Source organism: Cornus florida, unplaced genomic scaffold (genome assembly GCF_030987335.1).
Source record: "Cornus florida cultivar Cherokee Brave unplaced genomic scaffold, ASM3098733v1 CherokeeBrave_3.0.0_Hap2_Chr09, whole genome shotgun sequence".
NCBI lineage: Eukaryota > Viridiplantae > Streptophyta > Magnoliopsida > Cornales > Cornaceae > Cornus > Cornus florida.
Genome location: NW_026775579.1, coordinates 30,974,097 through 30,990,753, shown reverse-complemented (window position 1 = coordinate 30,990,753; position 16,657 = coordinate 30,974,097). Strand labels below are relative to the sequence as shown.

General features: G+C 34.9%; 1 long non-coding RNA gene across 1 annotated transcript; it reads right to left on the bottom strand.

The window, feature by feature from the left end:
- Positions 1-1,382: 1,382 nt before the first annotated feature.
- LOC132273234 (uncharacterized) lies at positions 1,383-4,255 on the bottom strand. Its single transcript, XR_009470058.1, has 5 exons — positions 4,100-4,255; positions 2,558-2,604; positions 2,354-2,444; positions 1,699-2,214; positions 1,383-1,597 (listed from the first exon to the last, which is right to left on the bottom strand). It is a non-coding gene; the product is annotated as an uncharacterized LOC132273234 (long non-coding RNA).
- Between the last annotated feature and the right edge of the window lie 12,402 nt (positions 4,256-16,657).

The following is a 16,657-nucleotide window of genomic DNA, read 5'->3' as shown; positions in this document are numbered from 1 at the left end:
AAATCCCTATCACGGATGACTAAATCCCCAAAATATAAGTCCACTAAGCGGTACACACATAAGTCCTGACAACTAAAGTCACAAAATGAATCTCTCAAAACCGTGCTTGGCATCACCAAGCTAAATCAAAATCATTTAATTTCAATCCATAATCAATCATTGGAACAACAATTCCTCAAAACTACGCCTAGCCATAACTAGGACGAGAAAACTCCATAAACAAGCCAAATCCAACAACGATCTTTCAAAACCTCTCCTAAGAGTCAACCACATCCAGGTCTCCAAAAACCAAAGCAAGTCTCCAAAAGACATTCTTAAAAGAGCATCGAGCTCACCTCATAAATCAACCAAATCCTCAATCAAATGGACATAAGTCCCCGAAAATGATCTCACACAAATCAATTCACTTTGAGCACCATAATCCCATCTCTGAAAGAAAGACAATAAGGACAAAGACTTCACCCCCTCCATGGAAGTAAGTCGACCAAAATCCACCAAATCCTCACCAAGGACTCAAAACGACAACAATGATCCTCACGGACCAACCAACCCCAAACCATGCACAAGACAACGAAGAGAAGAAACTCACTCCTTGTGAAGTCCCAAACACAGACCAAGAAAAGGTGAGAACCCTATCCCCCCCACTAGTGTCAACACGACGAACACGAAAAGGAAACATTCTTCCCACCTTAAAGAAATGGACAGCTCAAGATAAAATAAATATGACAACAACCTGTCTCAAAACAACGTGAGCCCTTACCACACTCACAACAACAAATGAGGGTTTCAGCGGCGGTCTAAACCGCCGCTATAAGGTTCCCAAAATGCCGGTAATTCCTTTACCGGCGGTTTTACCCAACCGCCGGTATAGCCATCGCCTCTAGGTTTCACCGGCGGTTTTTACCTAACCGCCGGGATTGAAATCATTACCGGTGGATGTATACAACCGCCGGTGAAAGATGATTCAGCGGCGGTTTTGTCCGCTGGTGTATTCAAAGTAAAATGTCATTAACTGTATACTCTGGCACTTTGAAGCGCTGGTAATGTAGACCTTATTACTTTGGGGGCGTTTTAAACCGCCGGTGTATTCTTATACTCCGGCGCTTTAGGGGCACTTTAAACCGCCGATGTATTCAAAGTAAAATGTCATTGTATACTCCGGCACTTTCAAAGTGCCGATAATGTAGCCTTTTTCACTTTTGGGGGCGTTTTAAACCGCCGGTAATGTGTTAATTTTTTTTTAAAAAATATTATTTTCTAGTTTAATTTATATATTAGCAAATATTTTATTTTGTTCCCTGTTCAACGAAATCAAAGATAATTTACCAATCACAACATATCCAACAACTTAAATTTGATATGTAGCATAGAACAAAGTTGCATTAAAATTCAATAACATCCCATAACATATAAGTTTTGTTTCAAAATGTCAAGTGCTAATAAAAGGTTCAAAAGGAAACACCAAAATCTAACAAAACTTCAAAAGGAAATCATTCAAAATAAAACATCAACATTTCATTGAGAATTTGAGTGAGACTATGCGAGGGTCTTGAGAATTAATGGTTCAACTTCATCTCTCGTCTTGCTTCAATTTGCCCTATATACATTTTAAATAAAAGCCATTAAATAAAGAATAATAATTAAGACAATTAAATGTATGGTTAAAATAACATGATAATTAAAATCTATAGTGCTCACCAAGGACGGAATTTCATGACCAAAAATAAAATTTAAGGATCACCAAGTGTAGTTGAGGAGCCGGGTACCTTCACTATAAAATATAATTTTATTATGCACCTTCATAATAGAATATAATTATAAATATATTAGAACTTATAATATTTATATAATTAAATTTTTACCAAGGTACAATAACAAAAATATTTACCTATACATTAGAATTTTGATGTTCAATATGACGCAAAATCATAGCCATTTTTGCATTCAAAGCTTCATATTTTTCATCATACTCAACACGCATCTTTTTCACTGTCTCCTTCATTTCTGCATGAGCAACACATGTCTCTTCCTCTGCTTGTGAGGTCCTCCTTACCAGGTCCGCTTTACTAGGAGATGGCCCCCAAAGACTAGTAGATGTAGGTCCCAAGCCATACATCTGAACATGGCCCCTTCTTTCTTCTCCCCTAACTTGGGTATAAAAATCCCGGGGTGAAGGTTCATCTGGGTTAGAAGGCTGAGTTGCAGCAAGCTCTTCTAGTTGTGTATGCATATATAGAATGGATAAGGAAACACAAAAAGATATAAAACATCAAATATAATAAATTTTAGTACCCATATTTTACACTTAATCAAACTAGGAAAAAAAGAATTGATGGTTTAAAAAAATACTTACAATCACTTTGGCAGCATGTTCATCACTAGCTTTGCCATCCTTCTTGCTCTTATGTGTTGCGCAAAATAGTTGAGCACAAGTTAGCGCTTCCCTGATTCCAAGATGAATTTATCATAAATATCTAAACTAAAATGAGAATTAAGGTTTATAATATATATATATATATATATATATTTAAATTAGCGAGACTAAAATTTAAAGTACCTTGAGTCCGTAATTCAACTTCTATCCATTATGATAGATTATGTAACCTAGTGAAACAAAGAACATATGAATCTCAAAACTTTGTCAGTTAACTTCTTTGAATTACTGCATTTCATAGTATTTTAATGAATAAACTACTTCTATCTACTCAGGTAGATGATACAGTATATGAACAAAATTACTATTAAATGTCTTAATTAGCATCACCTATAAAGTGTGGTAGTAAGTAGATCAAACTCATTGTTCAGTTAAATGACTTAAAATACACTAATTGTTAGCTAGAGAGTAGTAGTGACTCTAATGAATTAATGTACAAAAATTAATATAAATAATGGAACCCACGTTTTTTATCTCTATTTTTTTTTTAATCTTTTCTAACTTATCATTTCTCCTCTATCGCCTTACTTTTTCTTCCTCTCATTCGCCACATTTCCTATTATATTATCCACTCACTTCTCTTTTTTTCCCTCTCAACTCTTCTCCTTTATTTTGTTATTTACTCTTTTTTTTTTTTTCTCCTTAGTTATTGTTCAATCCCACAGGTTGTGTCCCAAGTGTTAGAACAAAATATATTGAAGTAGATATATTGATCCTACAACCAATTTTTTAACCATTAGAGTTTTCATTTGGGTGACAATTAACTTTTCAATTTTTTCATTTATAAACATTTCTACTAAAAATGTTCATTTAAGTTAGAAAAACTTAAATATAAATAGAGATATTAATGTATTTATATAATAAATTGCAAAAAAAGTAATTTTTTAAAAACTTTAATACAAATATAATTAATGATTATGTATACCAAGACATAAGAAGAATGGCTTTTGTATAGAATTAACAATTTAATTTCATTGAAATATGTTAAATATCAAAATGCCACACTAGTGTTTTTGTCTTAGGCCTCAAAATCCATTGAGCCACCTTTGTGTATGAGAGTCCATGGGTGAACTGTGGGTTTGCATTTATATGATACAATAATTTTGCTCCCAGCAAAAAATTTACTCTCATCCACACACACAACACTAATACATTATGAAGGCAAAAGCTTCTTTGGACAAAAAAGTTTATATATATATATATATATATATATATATATATATATATCCTAAAACGCTAATCTTTATATATATATAAATAATAAAAAGGAAGGAAGAGAAGGGGAAATTGACAAAAAGGAAAAGTGGGCTGGAAAAAGCCGTAATCAAACAAGCAAATCAAAAAAGATGTGGAAGCCTTGTATTGTTTTTTATATTTTTCTAGCTTCAAACATGTTGAACCCAAGAAAGCCTCCGAATTGTTTAGAAAACGAACTAAACAGATCACCAACCTGAAAACCCTAGTTCCTCCACAAATCAAAAGCCCCAAAATCAGTGACAACTATTCCAGACAACATACAAGAAAGACCCATAATATATATATGCAATTGTTCATTTTTACTTAAGAAATTAATAAAAATAGAAGCTGATTCATTTATTGAGAATACAAGAGAGATATAAGTGGAGTTCTTAAGAAGAAGGGGAAATTAGGGTTTAAAGTTCTTACAAGTTATAGTAGCCCCACTTAACAGCCACCACTGTCCAGATCTCCAATATGGCACCAATCAACAACCGCCACCGTGATTCCTTCCTGCGCTACACCTAGGGCACCACCAAGTCGTGAAGTCGTGGGTCAGTGAGAGAGTAGAATGGAAGCATAGACATTAGAGCGTTTATGTTTGAGAGTATAAGCAATAAGCTACCCAAACCTGCTTTTAGGAAAAAATAATAATAAATTAAATAATTATAATTAAATTTTCACCGGCATATTTTGTATAACCACCAGATATAATTAACTATTTCCGGCGTTTTAAAAAACACTACCGGATATAATTAATTATTTCCGGCGCTTTTAAAAATCTGCCAGAAATAATTACTATTTTCAGGCAGTTTATAAAATAGCGCCGGTAAAAATTTCAATAGCGGCACTTTGTTCTTAAACGCCGAAAAAAATAAATTAACAGTGGCGGTTGGCTAAAAACCGCCGGTGAAAATGATAGTTCTTGTAGTGACTAGTAAAACTCTAACAATCCATCTCCAAATCTAAAAGTGACACTACAAGTGACACTAACGGTGCAATGCTCTCACCAACCCCAAACGTCAATCAATCGACTTGATCCCAAAAGCATCATCATGCAAGGAGAACTCAAAGAAAGTGGCAACTATTTACATACCAATAACAACCAAATCAATCACTGCGACTGATCCCCAACATAACATCATCATCATCGATCAAAAGGACAACACCTATCAAAATAAAAGCTAAAGCTGATTCCAGCCGAACTGAGCTCGTAGCTAGCCAGCACGGTAGCCCATGCACCCGCCCACAACGTACTGATCGATGGTCGAAATCAATTATAAATCAACCCTCTTCGCAATAGCACGAATCATTGTAAAATAGGGCTATTGGACGGGTAAGTCGAACCACTGGGACTGCGCTAGTCTTAAGGCAACCTAAGTATCTAAAGTCATTTTAGAGTGATGAGGGGTTTATAAAGGGTTTGTGTGTTTGTTACTAAACTAAGAAATTAAAATGCATAAAACAATAGATTGCAATGAAATTGAGGAAGTGAGATACAAGTAGAAAAGACTAGGGAGATGAATCCACACTACACCCTAAGTACATGCTAGATTAAGGCTAAATTGGGGAAGTACAATGTATAAAATGGTCACGGAATATATAGCAACACTAGATTACCATATACCCTTAGAGAAGTTCATTAAATCATTAAACAAGAATAATCCCTCAAAAATTAATACATTTGAGCTACCTAAACTAAAGTGTAGCCTTCAACATACTCACTCAAGCAAGAACTATCAAGTTTGTAATCAAATGATAAAGCACATGAGGTAGGAAACTAGCATAACCCATCAAAGGAAGTTCCTAAGCAATGGACTATCCATTTTCTCTATCAACATGGCTTGAAAATTATTCATAATCCTATCTCCATTGTCACCATGAAGAAGCAAGCATTATGATTACTACAAGAAACCATCTAAGACAAGATAAATCACTTACAACAATCATTTATAAACATTAGAATTCATTACAAGAAGTAATATTCTCTAGATTATGAAAAGACCAAAAATGATACATCATAATCCCCAAAATAGAACCTAATCTAGAACATAAGCAAAAGGGAGGCTTCATCACCTCCCTAGATGAGGTTTAGTTACCCATGAGTGAGCTAGAAGAAGGAAGAAGCTTGCCCTTTTCCTCCATTTTTGAGCTCCCTTCCTTTTGCTCCAAGAACCCTCTTCTTGCTCCTCTTTCTCCCTCCAAAAGTCTGATCCAAAAGTGAGATTTGAGATTGTGTGGCTTTCCTCCCCTTATCTACCTCCAAACAAGGCTCTCTCTCTCCTCCAAAAACATCCCCAACCACTCCATAAAGAGGGAGATAAAAAATGAGGAAAATAAGGTGCAAGTGGCTGAATTCTGAAGGGCATTTTGCCCAAATTTCGAGTGCTCGAAATAGGGCCTCGAGCACTCGAAAATGGAGCAAATTGTTCCATGCTTGCCTTGCTTTGCCCATACCTACTTTGGTAAAATAGCCATAACTTTGCGCTCTGAACTCCGAATGATAAACTATTGAAGATTTGGAAAGCTAATTTAGAGCTCTAAAAACTTTATGTTTTGGTGGAGATCCAATTCTTAATTCTGTTTGGTCGAAATTGAAGAGAAAGACAGAAATTCATTGCTGCTAGGCAGTTCTGAGCACCTCTGATAAGAAGATCATAACTCTCTGTTCCAAACTCTGAATGATGAACCACTTGAAGATTTGGAAAGCTGATTCAGAGCTCTAAATATGTCATGTTATGAGGGAAGTCCAGTTCTCGAGGTTTCAAGGTCAAAATGGCGAGCAAAGTCCATGTTCCACTGCTGCCAGAAATTCAGCATTGTGACCTTTGATGTTCAAAACTCCACAAAGCATCCTTCTTGCTTCTTTTTGGCCAATGAACCTGAAAATATGCAAAAACGTGCATATGAAGGTAATCTACATAATTAAACAAACAATGGACTTAAATAATGCAATTAAGGGTGCTTGAATATGCAATATTCGGCGCTTATCACGTACCCGCCCATGAAAATTGCAATCTCAGAGGAACCTTCCAAAATAACTAAGGTGCCCCAAAAGGTCCAAAACCTAATCATGGCCCAAAATCAACAAATCCAGTACTACAGTCGTGCCTAATGGCTCACCCAATGAGAGCCAAAACAAAAGGTTTCTCTCCACCTATCCAAAGTTAACTCTAGGTCAACAACAACCTAAACTACAATGAAACTGTGACTACAATCATCGTCAACCTCAACTCATGCCTCAATGACCAATCCTGTGTCATGCTAAATATTCAACACAATCATGCATATACAAATCTAATCTAGCATACATCATATGTCATGCTCTTTACATTAGAATCAAAACAAGCTAAACAGATAGCATAACACGTATAGCACGTAAGCACATAAACATGTTATCAAGCCAAAACATGTTATCATGAAGCATATTAACATGTAAAACAAAGCAACAGAAATGTGATATGCACCCAAAACCCGTCGTCCTAAGGTATTCAAACCTAGGAGCTCTGATACCACCTTTGACGGCCCTGGTTTTTCAAGCTAGTGCGTCTTGTGATGAACCAAATATTGACCCGATAACGGACCCGAATTACGGAAGCAAAAACAGAAAACAAGACTCTAAGAAGTCAAAGTGACCTTCCACGAGGTCGTGGAACTCAATGAGAACTGATGCGGAAGGAAAAAATAAAAAAATATGACAATAAGCCCTCAGGGGAAAAACAGTCATTTCTGAAAACTGTGGACTCGGGTGCCACCGAGCACACCGCTGGAAGGACAACGAAAAACTAATCAAGATAGACTCAAGAATCACATGATTTGGAGTCCGGACGAAGGAGAAACGAGAGTTTGAAGTTTTGACGAAGGCCATGACATGCCGGCGTGCGCACCGGTGCACAATGGCATGCTGATGCTGATAGCAAGGGTCCAAAGCAGGTTTTCCAGAACTGAGGCTTGAAATAGAGGGCAAGACGAGTTTTTTTGGAAAAACACGAAGAAGAAACCCCCCCTAAAATTAAGTTTTCTACGTGACTTGTGATAGAATTAAAAAAAACTCACCATAAAATGCCCAAAATGCCCTTCCATGAAATCTGGTCATGAAGGCCAAAAAGCTGCTAAATGCAAACTGGAAGCTGAAACTTCACGAGGGATTTCCGTTACTAAGACGACATTTTCTGGAAAAACACGAAGAAGAAACCCACCCCTAAAATCACATTTTCTATTCAACCCCGTCAAAATAAGAAATTAAAACTGATGTGAAAGGTCAAAAATGCCCCTAGATCAGATTATGCAACAAAATTTCAAAATGAGTCCATAGGAGGCTCATTTCACCAAAGAAGAAGGTTTGCCCGGAAACGACCATGCATGCAAACGTAACCTATTTGGACATGCTACAATGGTCCACGGCTTAAAAATACCACCGATACAAAATTCGACCCCCCAACGGGCAAAAAGCCAAAAATGAACAAGAAAAGGGAAATTTGAAAACCAAAATTATCAAATGATTTCAAATTACCGTTTGGCCTTTGGCCACACTTCAAACATGATTTATAAGACCCTATGAAAGAATAAAAATGGAATTCCCACACCCGATGCAAGGATAGTGAAGCAATGACTCGGCATTTTTCAATATTTTCATAATATTTTATGAAGTTAAAAGTTACATAGGATACAAATTAGATGTCATTGGCCTATGGCCTCATCTCATACATGTCAAATACATTGTAAAGAGTGTACTTATGTACACATTACAAAAATAGAATCAAATTTACACATTTTGACATATAAAGCTATAAATTGCATTTCAACCCAACATTTACAGGAAATGAGAACTTCAAGTCTACAAATCATCCAAGCATGATATGAATCCCGAATCTTGATCCCGGTACCTGAAAAATGTCCCCACTATGTAGGTGAGTAATATAAAGATACTCGTAGGAGATGAGCGTGCATCGACCCAGCATTTTACAATTATATCACCTTAAGGTGAAACATGTCAAAGGGGCTCATGCCACCTAACGTCTATGTCAAGTGAGACTTAAGGATCATCCTAAGCTACTCATGAAATTTAAAGTGAGCAACAGCATACAAGTATACTTGCTCAGGTATACTAAATAATGTTAAACATGTTATATAACATACAAGCATACATTTCCAAGTATACTAAACCACATTAAAACAAGTCATGCAATGTCTAAGCATATTTACACAAGTATGCATTTTATATGAAAATCTCGTAAATCAAGTATACCGACACAAGTATACTAAGCTAAGAGAGATACGCCTAAAACAAGTATACACGGCACAAGCATACTAAATAAAATCTAAACTCACAGAGCAAGCATACAAGTTCAAGTACACTATATGAGATCTAAATGCACAAAACAAGTATACAGTCTCAAATATACTAAGTAAGATTCAAATATCCAAAGCAAGCATTAATTCCCAAGCTACAAGTAATCCATGATTAACAACTTGAAATTGAATGCAAAATCAAAGTAGAAAGACTAGGACATGTGGTCACTAGACTAAGCAAGTGTTTCCGGGTAATTACGACCCACAAGTTATTACCTAATGCGCACATGCATAAGTTATTCTGGGCAATTACGACCCACAAGGTACTACCTAGTGAGCACTTATGACTTAGAAGACTCTTGTCTCCGTACTAGAGCCAAACCCTAGCCATCACGTGACATATGTCCTTACAAGCTTTCCAAAATCAATAGGTCCAAAACTTATACAAAAATCAATAAGTTAGACCAAACTTATACCAAATCTACCAATGCATAAAGCCAACATTCATGCACAAATAAGGTTGAATCCACACAAACCATGTCCTAGAATTCAAGTCTAGATAGCATATGACGTGTCAAGCCTCCAACATGCAATTTATATACCAAAACAATAATATTTTACAACAATTGAACCACATTACCACACTAAGCCACAAGTACTAAATAAGTCCCAATTTAGTAACTAGCTTCCAAGGTAAATAATTGTAATATTCTATCAAGCTATGCACCTGATACAGGCAGCATCCTAAGCTACCTTAGATCATTTCAAGCATAGATCACATCATTCATGTAATTTCAATAACATAACAACTTGCTATATAAAGCAACAAGATATAGATTATCAAGGTTATCAACTTGAAATCCAAAATGCGAAAACAACTAGATATAGCAATTTAGTATAATTAGAATTTCTAACACCACACATTAAGACATAGATTCTCTAGCTTATCAACTAGAAATCTGAAAGTGCGAAAACAACTAAATATAGTAATTTAGTATAATTAGAATTTCTAATACCACATATCAAGACATAGATTCTCTAGGTTATCAACTAGAAGTCTAAAAGTGCGAAATCAAATAGTGGAAGACTTGGACATCAAGCTCAGAATTCTGCTGAGACCTCAATGGTTATTCCGGGCATTAACCCGCTGGGAAGACTATCCTAGAGTGCACTATCTCAATGGGGAGAACTCATACCTCCCGTACTAGAGCCAAACTCTAGCCATATTACAGTAACAATGTCCCAAGTGACTCTAAAATAAATAAGTTAACAACTTATATACGAAATATATATAACGTGTAATGACCCGATCATTTTCTTCCTTTTCCCTTTTCCTTCAAATTTTACGAATAAATTTTTTTTTCATTATCTTTTCCTTTTCGGGTTCGATTTCTCGCCTCTTAGTGTCGTCTCGAATGCTCGGAAATGGTTTCCGAGACTCTTTCCTTTGGATTGACAACTTCCTTTGAGGACCGAGTCATTTTCACATTTTTTTGTTTTTTGACACTATTCATTTTTCGTCTTTTCCTTATTTCGTCCTCTTCTCGTTTTTCACTTTTACTTGCATAACCTCATTTTTTGTGCTCAAATTTGATTCTGGTTTTGCATACATTCATAATATTTAAATTCCATGACATCTACATTTTTACTTTTATAGAAATGCATATTAAATGCTTACTTTTTTTGTAAAAGCCATGAAAACAAGACTTTTTGCAATTATCCATAACTTGAGGGGTTTTTGGGTAATTAAGTAAAGTAATTATTTTTTTTCTTAGGGACCATTTTGCAAATTAAATTGGAAGATATTTTCAAAAAGGACCTTTTTGCAATTTTCGAAAAATGTGACAAGTGTCATATTCCTATGGTGCCACTTGTTGATTTTGTGGTGGAACCACTTGGAGGGTTAATCTCATGAGACATGGAGGGTGGAGATTCACCCACTTGTTGTCCAAGGATTGGTGCACTTGTTGGCACGGATGGTTGACAAGTTTAGGGTTAATATTTGATCTTGGAAGCTTACTTGGATTCATGACAAGTGTAGGACTCACCTTTAGTCTTGCATTAGTGTGTGTGTGTGAGGTAGTGCAAGAGCACCTAGTGAGTGGAGAAGCCTACCAATTTAGCTTAGGGTTTACACATTTTAATTCATTCATCACTTTCCTCTCAAGAACCCTAAGGAAGCCACCATTGGAGAAAAGCTTGACTAGTAGCTTTGACTTCATTTTTGGTACCCTTTCACTCACCTTAGAACTTTAAACTTGGAATACTTTTTGTTCCCCCCACTCTCCTCTTCAAAACCCTTAAAGGATCTAGCCTAACTCCTAGTTTTGGTTTGGTATCTAGAGATTCAATTCTCAAGTGAGGTATTGATCTATTATTTTGAAGTATTTTTATGTCATTATTGAGTGTTTTACATGCATGGAAGAGAAGGACTTGTATTTTGCCCTTAAACTGTTTTAACTTGAAATTAATCTTGTTAAATTAAATATAGAATATGAAAGCATACTCAATTAGCTTTCATTTAGTCTTGGTTTCATGTAATTTGGATTTAAAATGAATTAGTTATGAATTTTTGAAGTTGCAAGCTAGTTGTTGGAAAGTTGAAGCTTTTCCTTTTTGGTCCGGAAATAAATTTTTTATATGGAGTTATGGTACTTCAATTGCCTTAAAATTTTTATTGGAACTTTCCCCATGGGTTTTACACTACTCAGAATTTTTTTACGGTTTTAGAGAATTTCTAAATTTTTTTAAAAATCCAAAACTATCTGCTGTCCATGTTTTTATTGCAGCTGGAAAACATATTTTTAGATGATTTATTTCACTAACCTTTTGACATTGGATCATGGCTTAAATTTCTAAGTTTACACTCTCATATGTTTACTTCGAAAGTAAATTAGGTTTGCCCAATTTAGATATCAAATGAATTTTTCATGAATTTTCAAAGTTGGAAGCTACAGGTTGAAAATGTGTTTTCTGGGCAGAATTTGTTTCAAAGTTGTGGGGCAAAACTGTTTCAATTGGGAAAATATTTTGTTAAACTAAATTTTGTATTATCAAATTACAGTGTTTAAGCTTTCATTGGGCTTTGGATTCATTCAATTTGGGTTAGAATTGAATTTTTTATGAATTTTACAAGTTGAAGATAGCAAGCTGAAAAATCTGTTTTGCGGACTGAAAATTTGGGGCAATTTCATTTCGGTAGTAATTGGAATTTTCATTCCAATTGAGGTAGGGAATGTTTTAGGATTATTTGTGTGTTGTATTGTGTGTTTGCCATGATTATATAACATATATGTATGCCTTGTATCAAATCTAGAAAGTTAGTAATTTTTATTTCTTTGTATAAGATTTAAAATTTATGATGATGTATAACTTTGATTTGAATTGTAACATGCTAGGAAATTATGCTTAGATATATTGGTTAACATATATTAAATTTGGATTATTTGATTAAGGATTACAACTTTTATTTAATATTTATCTTTAGTGAAAGTTTAATTCACATGGTTGTATCAAGCATTAAATCAAGTTGTAATGTGGTATTTAAATGGGCCTTGGCATGTTCTCTAACATAGATTAAATTTGAGGTTATTTGGATTAACTTGGAATTTAGAGAATTTAACTATTTATGTTTAATTAAATTCTACTTTATTACTCCATGGATTTAATTTCATTTTGGAAGTTGTTTCTATATCTAAATCATGGATTTGGATTTGATGTATGTTCACTTGATTACTTTTGAGCATTGGATAACATAGTTGTTACTTTTATATTCATGAGAATATGTTTTTCCTTATTGAATATATTGTTGCTATGTGTAAGGAATTGCACACTTTGTATTTGACATCTTACATGCCATAGTAGTTGTGAATTTTGAGCATGTATTGTATAAGTTTCCAAAATTTGGATTGTGCTTGGTAAATAGTTGATATCTTATACATACATGTTGATATATATACGTTGTTGCACAATTTATTGATTTTGGAAACTTGGGGATGTCGTTGTTTGGCTACGGCTAGGACTTGGTTCTAGTACGGGGGATTGTCTCTCTATATAGTCTAGTGCGCACATAGGGAGGTTACCCATGGGCTAGTAACCCTAAAGTAACTATGTTATCGGTCTGATCTGGCATGACATCCGAGTATCCACTTTGTTTGATTTCGTATTTCATTTCAAGTTGATAACTAGATGATATCGTAACTTGTTCCTTATTTGATTTCCTATTTTGAGCTTAAGATGTAGCTTTGTGAAAGCATGCTTCATGCGTTGTATTGGAAGTTCCATTGTTGGTTAAATTGCATCGATATCATAATTTGTGTTTTGATATTCAAATGTAGTTTAGGAATGACCTTATAGATTCATTTTGAACATAGACGTTAGGTGGCATGACCCACACTTATTGTTTTCGTATTTTGGATTTCAAGTTGAAGACTTTAAGAATCTATTTCATGTTGCCTTGTATAACATGTTTCCATGTTGTTTAAATTGTATAAACAATGTGATTATGATATAAATGATCTAGGTAGCTTAGGATGCTCCCTAGGTCTCATCTTAACATAGACGTTAGGTGGCATGAGCCCCTTTAACATGTTTCACCATAAGGTGATAAAATTGTAAAATGCTAGGTCAATGCATGCTCATCTCATACGAGTAGCTTTATGTTACTCACCCCTACGATACTGGGGGATATTTCAGGTACAGGACTCAAGATTTGAAGATTCCATTGCTCCTTGGACGGCTTACAGTTTCTAAGTTTCTATTTTATGCAAGTGTTAGCATAAGATGCCTCTTTGTAGCCCTATTTGTTTAAACTTGTATTCGTTGATTCGTATATGTAAAGTATACGTAAGTGCACTCTTTTCAATGTATTTAACATGTATGAGATGAGGCCGGAGGCCAATGACATGTATCTCGTTTTCTATGCACTTTTATTTTCAAAGTTTATTATGAAAATATTGGAAAATGTTCAGTCATTGCTTCATAACTTTCGCATCGGGTGTTGGAATTTCATATCTTTTCTGCCCAGACTCAGAATCAGACGATTCTTGAGTCTAATTTTGTTCATTTTTTCATTGTCCTTCCAATGGTGTGCAAGGTGGCACCCTTTTCAGTGAGAAATGACCATTTTGCCCTTATTTCATCTTTTTTAGGATTAGGCATTCTTGCTTCATTTGCTTGGCTCATTTGAGCTGCGTGGCTTCATGGAGAGTTATTTTGGGGCCTTAGGGATAACGTACATCTCTTGAGGTCATTTGACTTCTTTTGCTTCTGCATTTCGGGTCCGTTATCGGGTCAACTTCCGGTTCATCACTAACGCACTGGGTTGAGAAATCCGGGTCGTTAAATAACGCATGAAACCACATCCCATGCACAAGTAGTTTGTAACCACAGAATACATGCTCTAAATCCACAACTACTATAGGATGATAATGTCAAATCTTTAGAGTACTATTCGTTACGCGCTATAATAACATCACACGTCGAATCTTCAGTATGCGATTCGTTACACGCTTTAACAATATAATTCAATATTGAAACATAATCTTATAACTCCATTACAAGTCTAAAATCATGCTTCAAACATAATACCAATGTCAAACACATGATTTAAATCATTAATGCAATAGAAACGAAAATTAATCAAGTAAACTAACTAATTTATCTAAGTTTCAAATCTCAACCAAATGGTCCCTAATTAATACATGTTATACAACATAGCATGGTCATTACATATACCAAATCAAAAACTTAATTAGGCCATCTGAACAATAAAATGAAATTTAACTAAATCATGATAATCAAATCCCTAAATTCTAAAACAATATCAAATGGTCCTAAATTAACATATGCTAGTATACAAGTCCTAGTCATCACCAATATCAAGTTAAAAACATATTTAAGCCAATAGAACCATTAAATAAATTTTAATTAATCATTTTAATTAAAATCTCTAAAGATTAATTAAAATCTCTAAATTTTCATACTTATCCAAATGCTCTCAAATTAAAGTATGTTAAGGAACATGCCAAGACTTAATTTAAAAGCATATCACAAGTTAATTTCATGCAAGGTGGTACATCCATGAGAAATAACCTTTCACAAAAGATAATTATTAAATAAAAAGTGTAATTCTTATTCAAATAATTCCAATTTAAAATATGTTAAGAAACATATCAAAACATAATTTATCATCATGCCACAATTCAATTCTAAGCTATATACATCCTTGTAAATTAAATCTTATACAAAGAAATAAATATTACTAATTTTCTAGATTTGTTATAAGGCATGCAAACAAGTTGTATAATCATGGAAAACACTCAATACAACACATAAAAAATCCTAAAACACCCCATACCTCAATTTGAGATAAAAATCTCAAAAGCCACCAAAATGAAACCGCTCCGAATCCGACGAAACTTCTAGGTTTTGTCGGGGACAACACGGTGAACAAGAATCTCAAGGAAGTCCCATCAAAATCATAACTTGACTTCAAACCTGAACTCAAGAGATGGCCAAAATGAGATTCCAATCGGTGGAATCGAAGGCCTCGCCAAGGCGAATATAAAACACTAAGGCACTACAGCATTTCACTAAGGGGAAGAAGCTCAAAAGAGGAGAGAGAAGATGGTAGCCCTCGGCTGCCATGGAATCCAGCCAAGAGAGGGGATAGAGAGAGTGAAATATGATTTTTTAATTAAAGACCCCCTATTTATAGAAAAACTCAAAAAGTGCCCTGAACGGGCCCCGCCAGGTTCAGAAAAGTGGAATTCACGCGAACGTGCTCAAATGGCAAAACTCCGTGAACAAAAAAGAACCAAAATGAGAAAATATGAACAACAGAAGAAACGATGTCAAAAACTGAGTCCCAAGCAGAGATATATGCCCCGAATAAGTTCGATGCCAACTAAGGCCAGAAACCCTAAAATTGGAGAAAAATGCCCAAAAGGAAATTCTAAGAGTACACGACTCGACGAAAAGTGAAAATGAATCCCGTATGAGGATCCAGGCTCAAAATAAGGCATTTAGCAATAACTTTCATTAATTGCACAATGGCCCCTTCAAAAAGTGATAACTACACTAATGGCCCAGAATGAAAATATCTTCCAAAAATATTTTCTTAAAAACCTCTGAAATAAAATATCTTCAAAATATATTTACGAAAAACACCCTAAGAAAAGAAAAAGTTTCTGAAGAACTATGCATCCATGCCCTTATGGACATCGAGAGCAACCAAGGTACTTTTTTGCAAAAGTAAAGATACGTATTTCGTAGAAACCACTTAGAATGAAGACACGTAAAGTCAAAAACCAACTCTAAACACAAGAAGTATGGTTATGCCAACAAAGTTACAAACAGGGAAAAGACAAAATAGGGAAAATGATGAAAATTGAATAATGTCTAAAAAGTGAAAATGTGGAAATGACTCGGTTCTCAAAGGAAGTTGTCAATCCAAAGAAAAGAGTCTTGAATACCATCCCCAGGCACTTAAGATGACACTAAGTGATGAAAAACTGAACTCAGAAAGGAAAAGATAACGGGAAAAAAAAAATATCCATAAAAATCTGAGGAAAAGGAAAGGAAGAAAAATGACCGGGTCATTACAACCTTCCCACCTTAAAGGGATTTCGTCCCCAAAATCCTGCCCCAACAAAACAAAAGGTGAAACTAAGAAAACTATGGATTACATCTCTG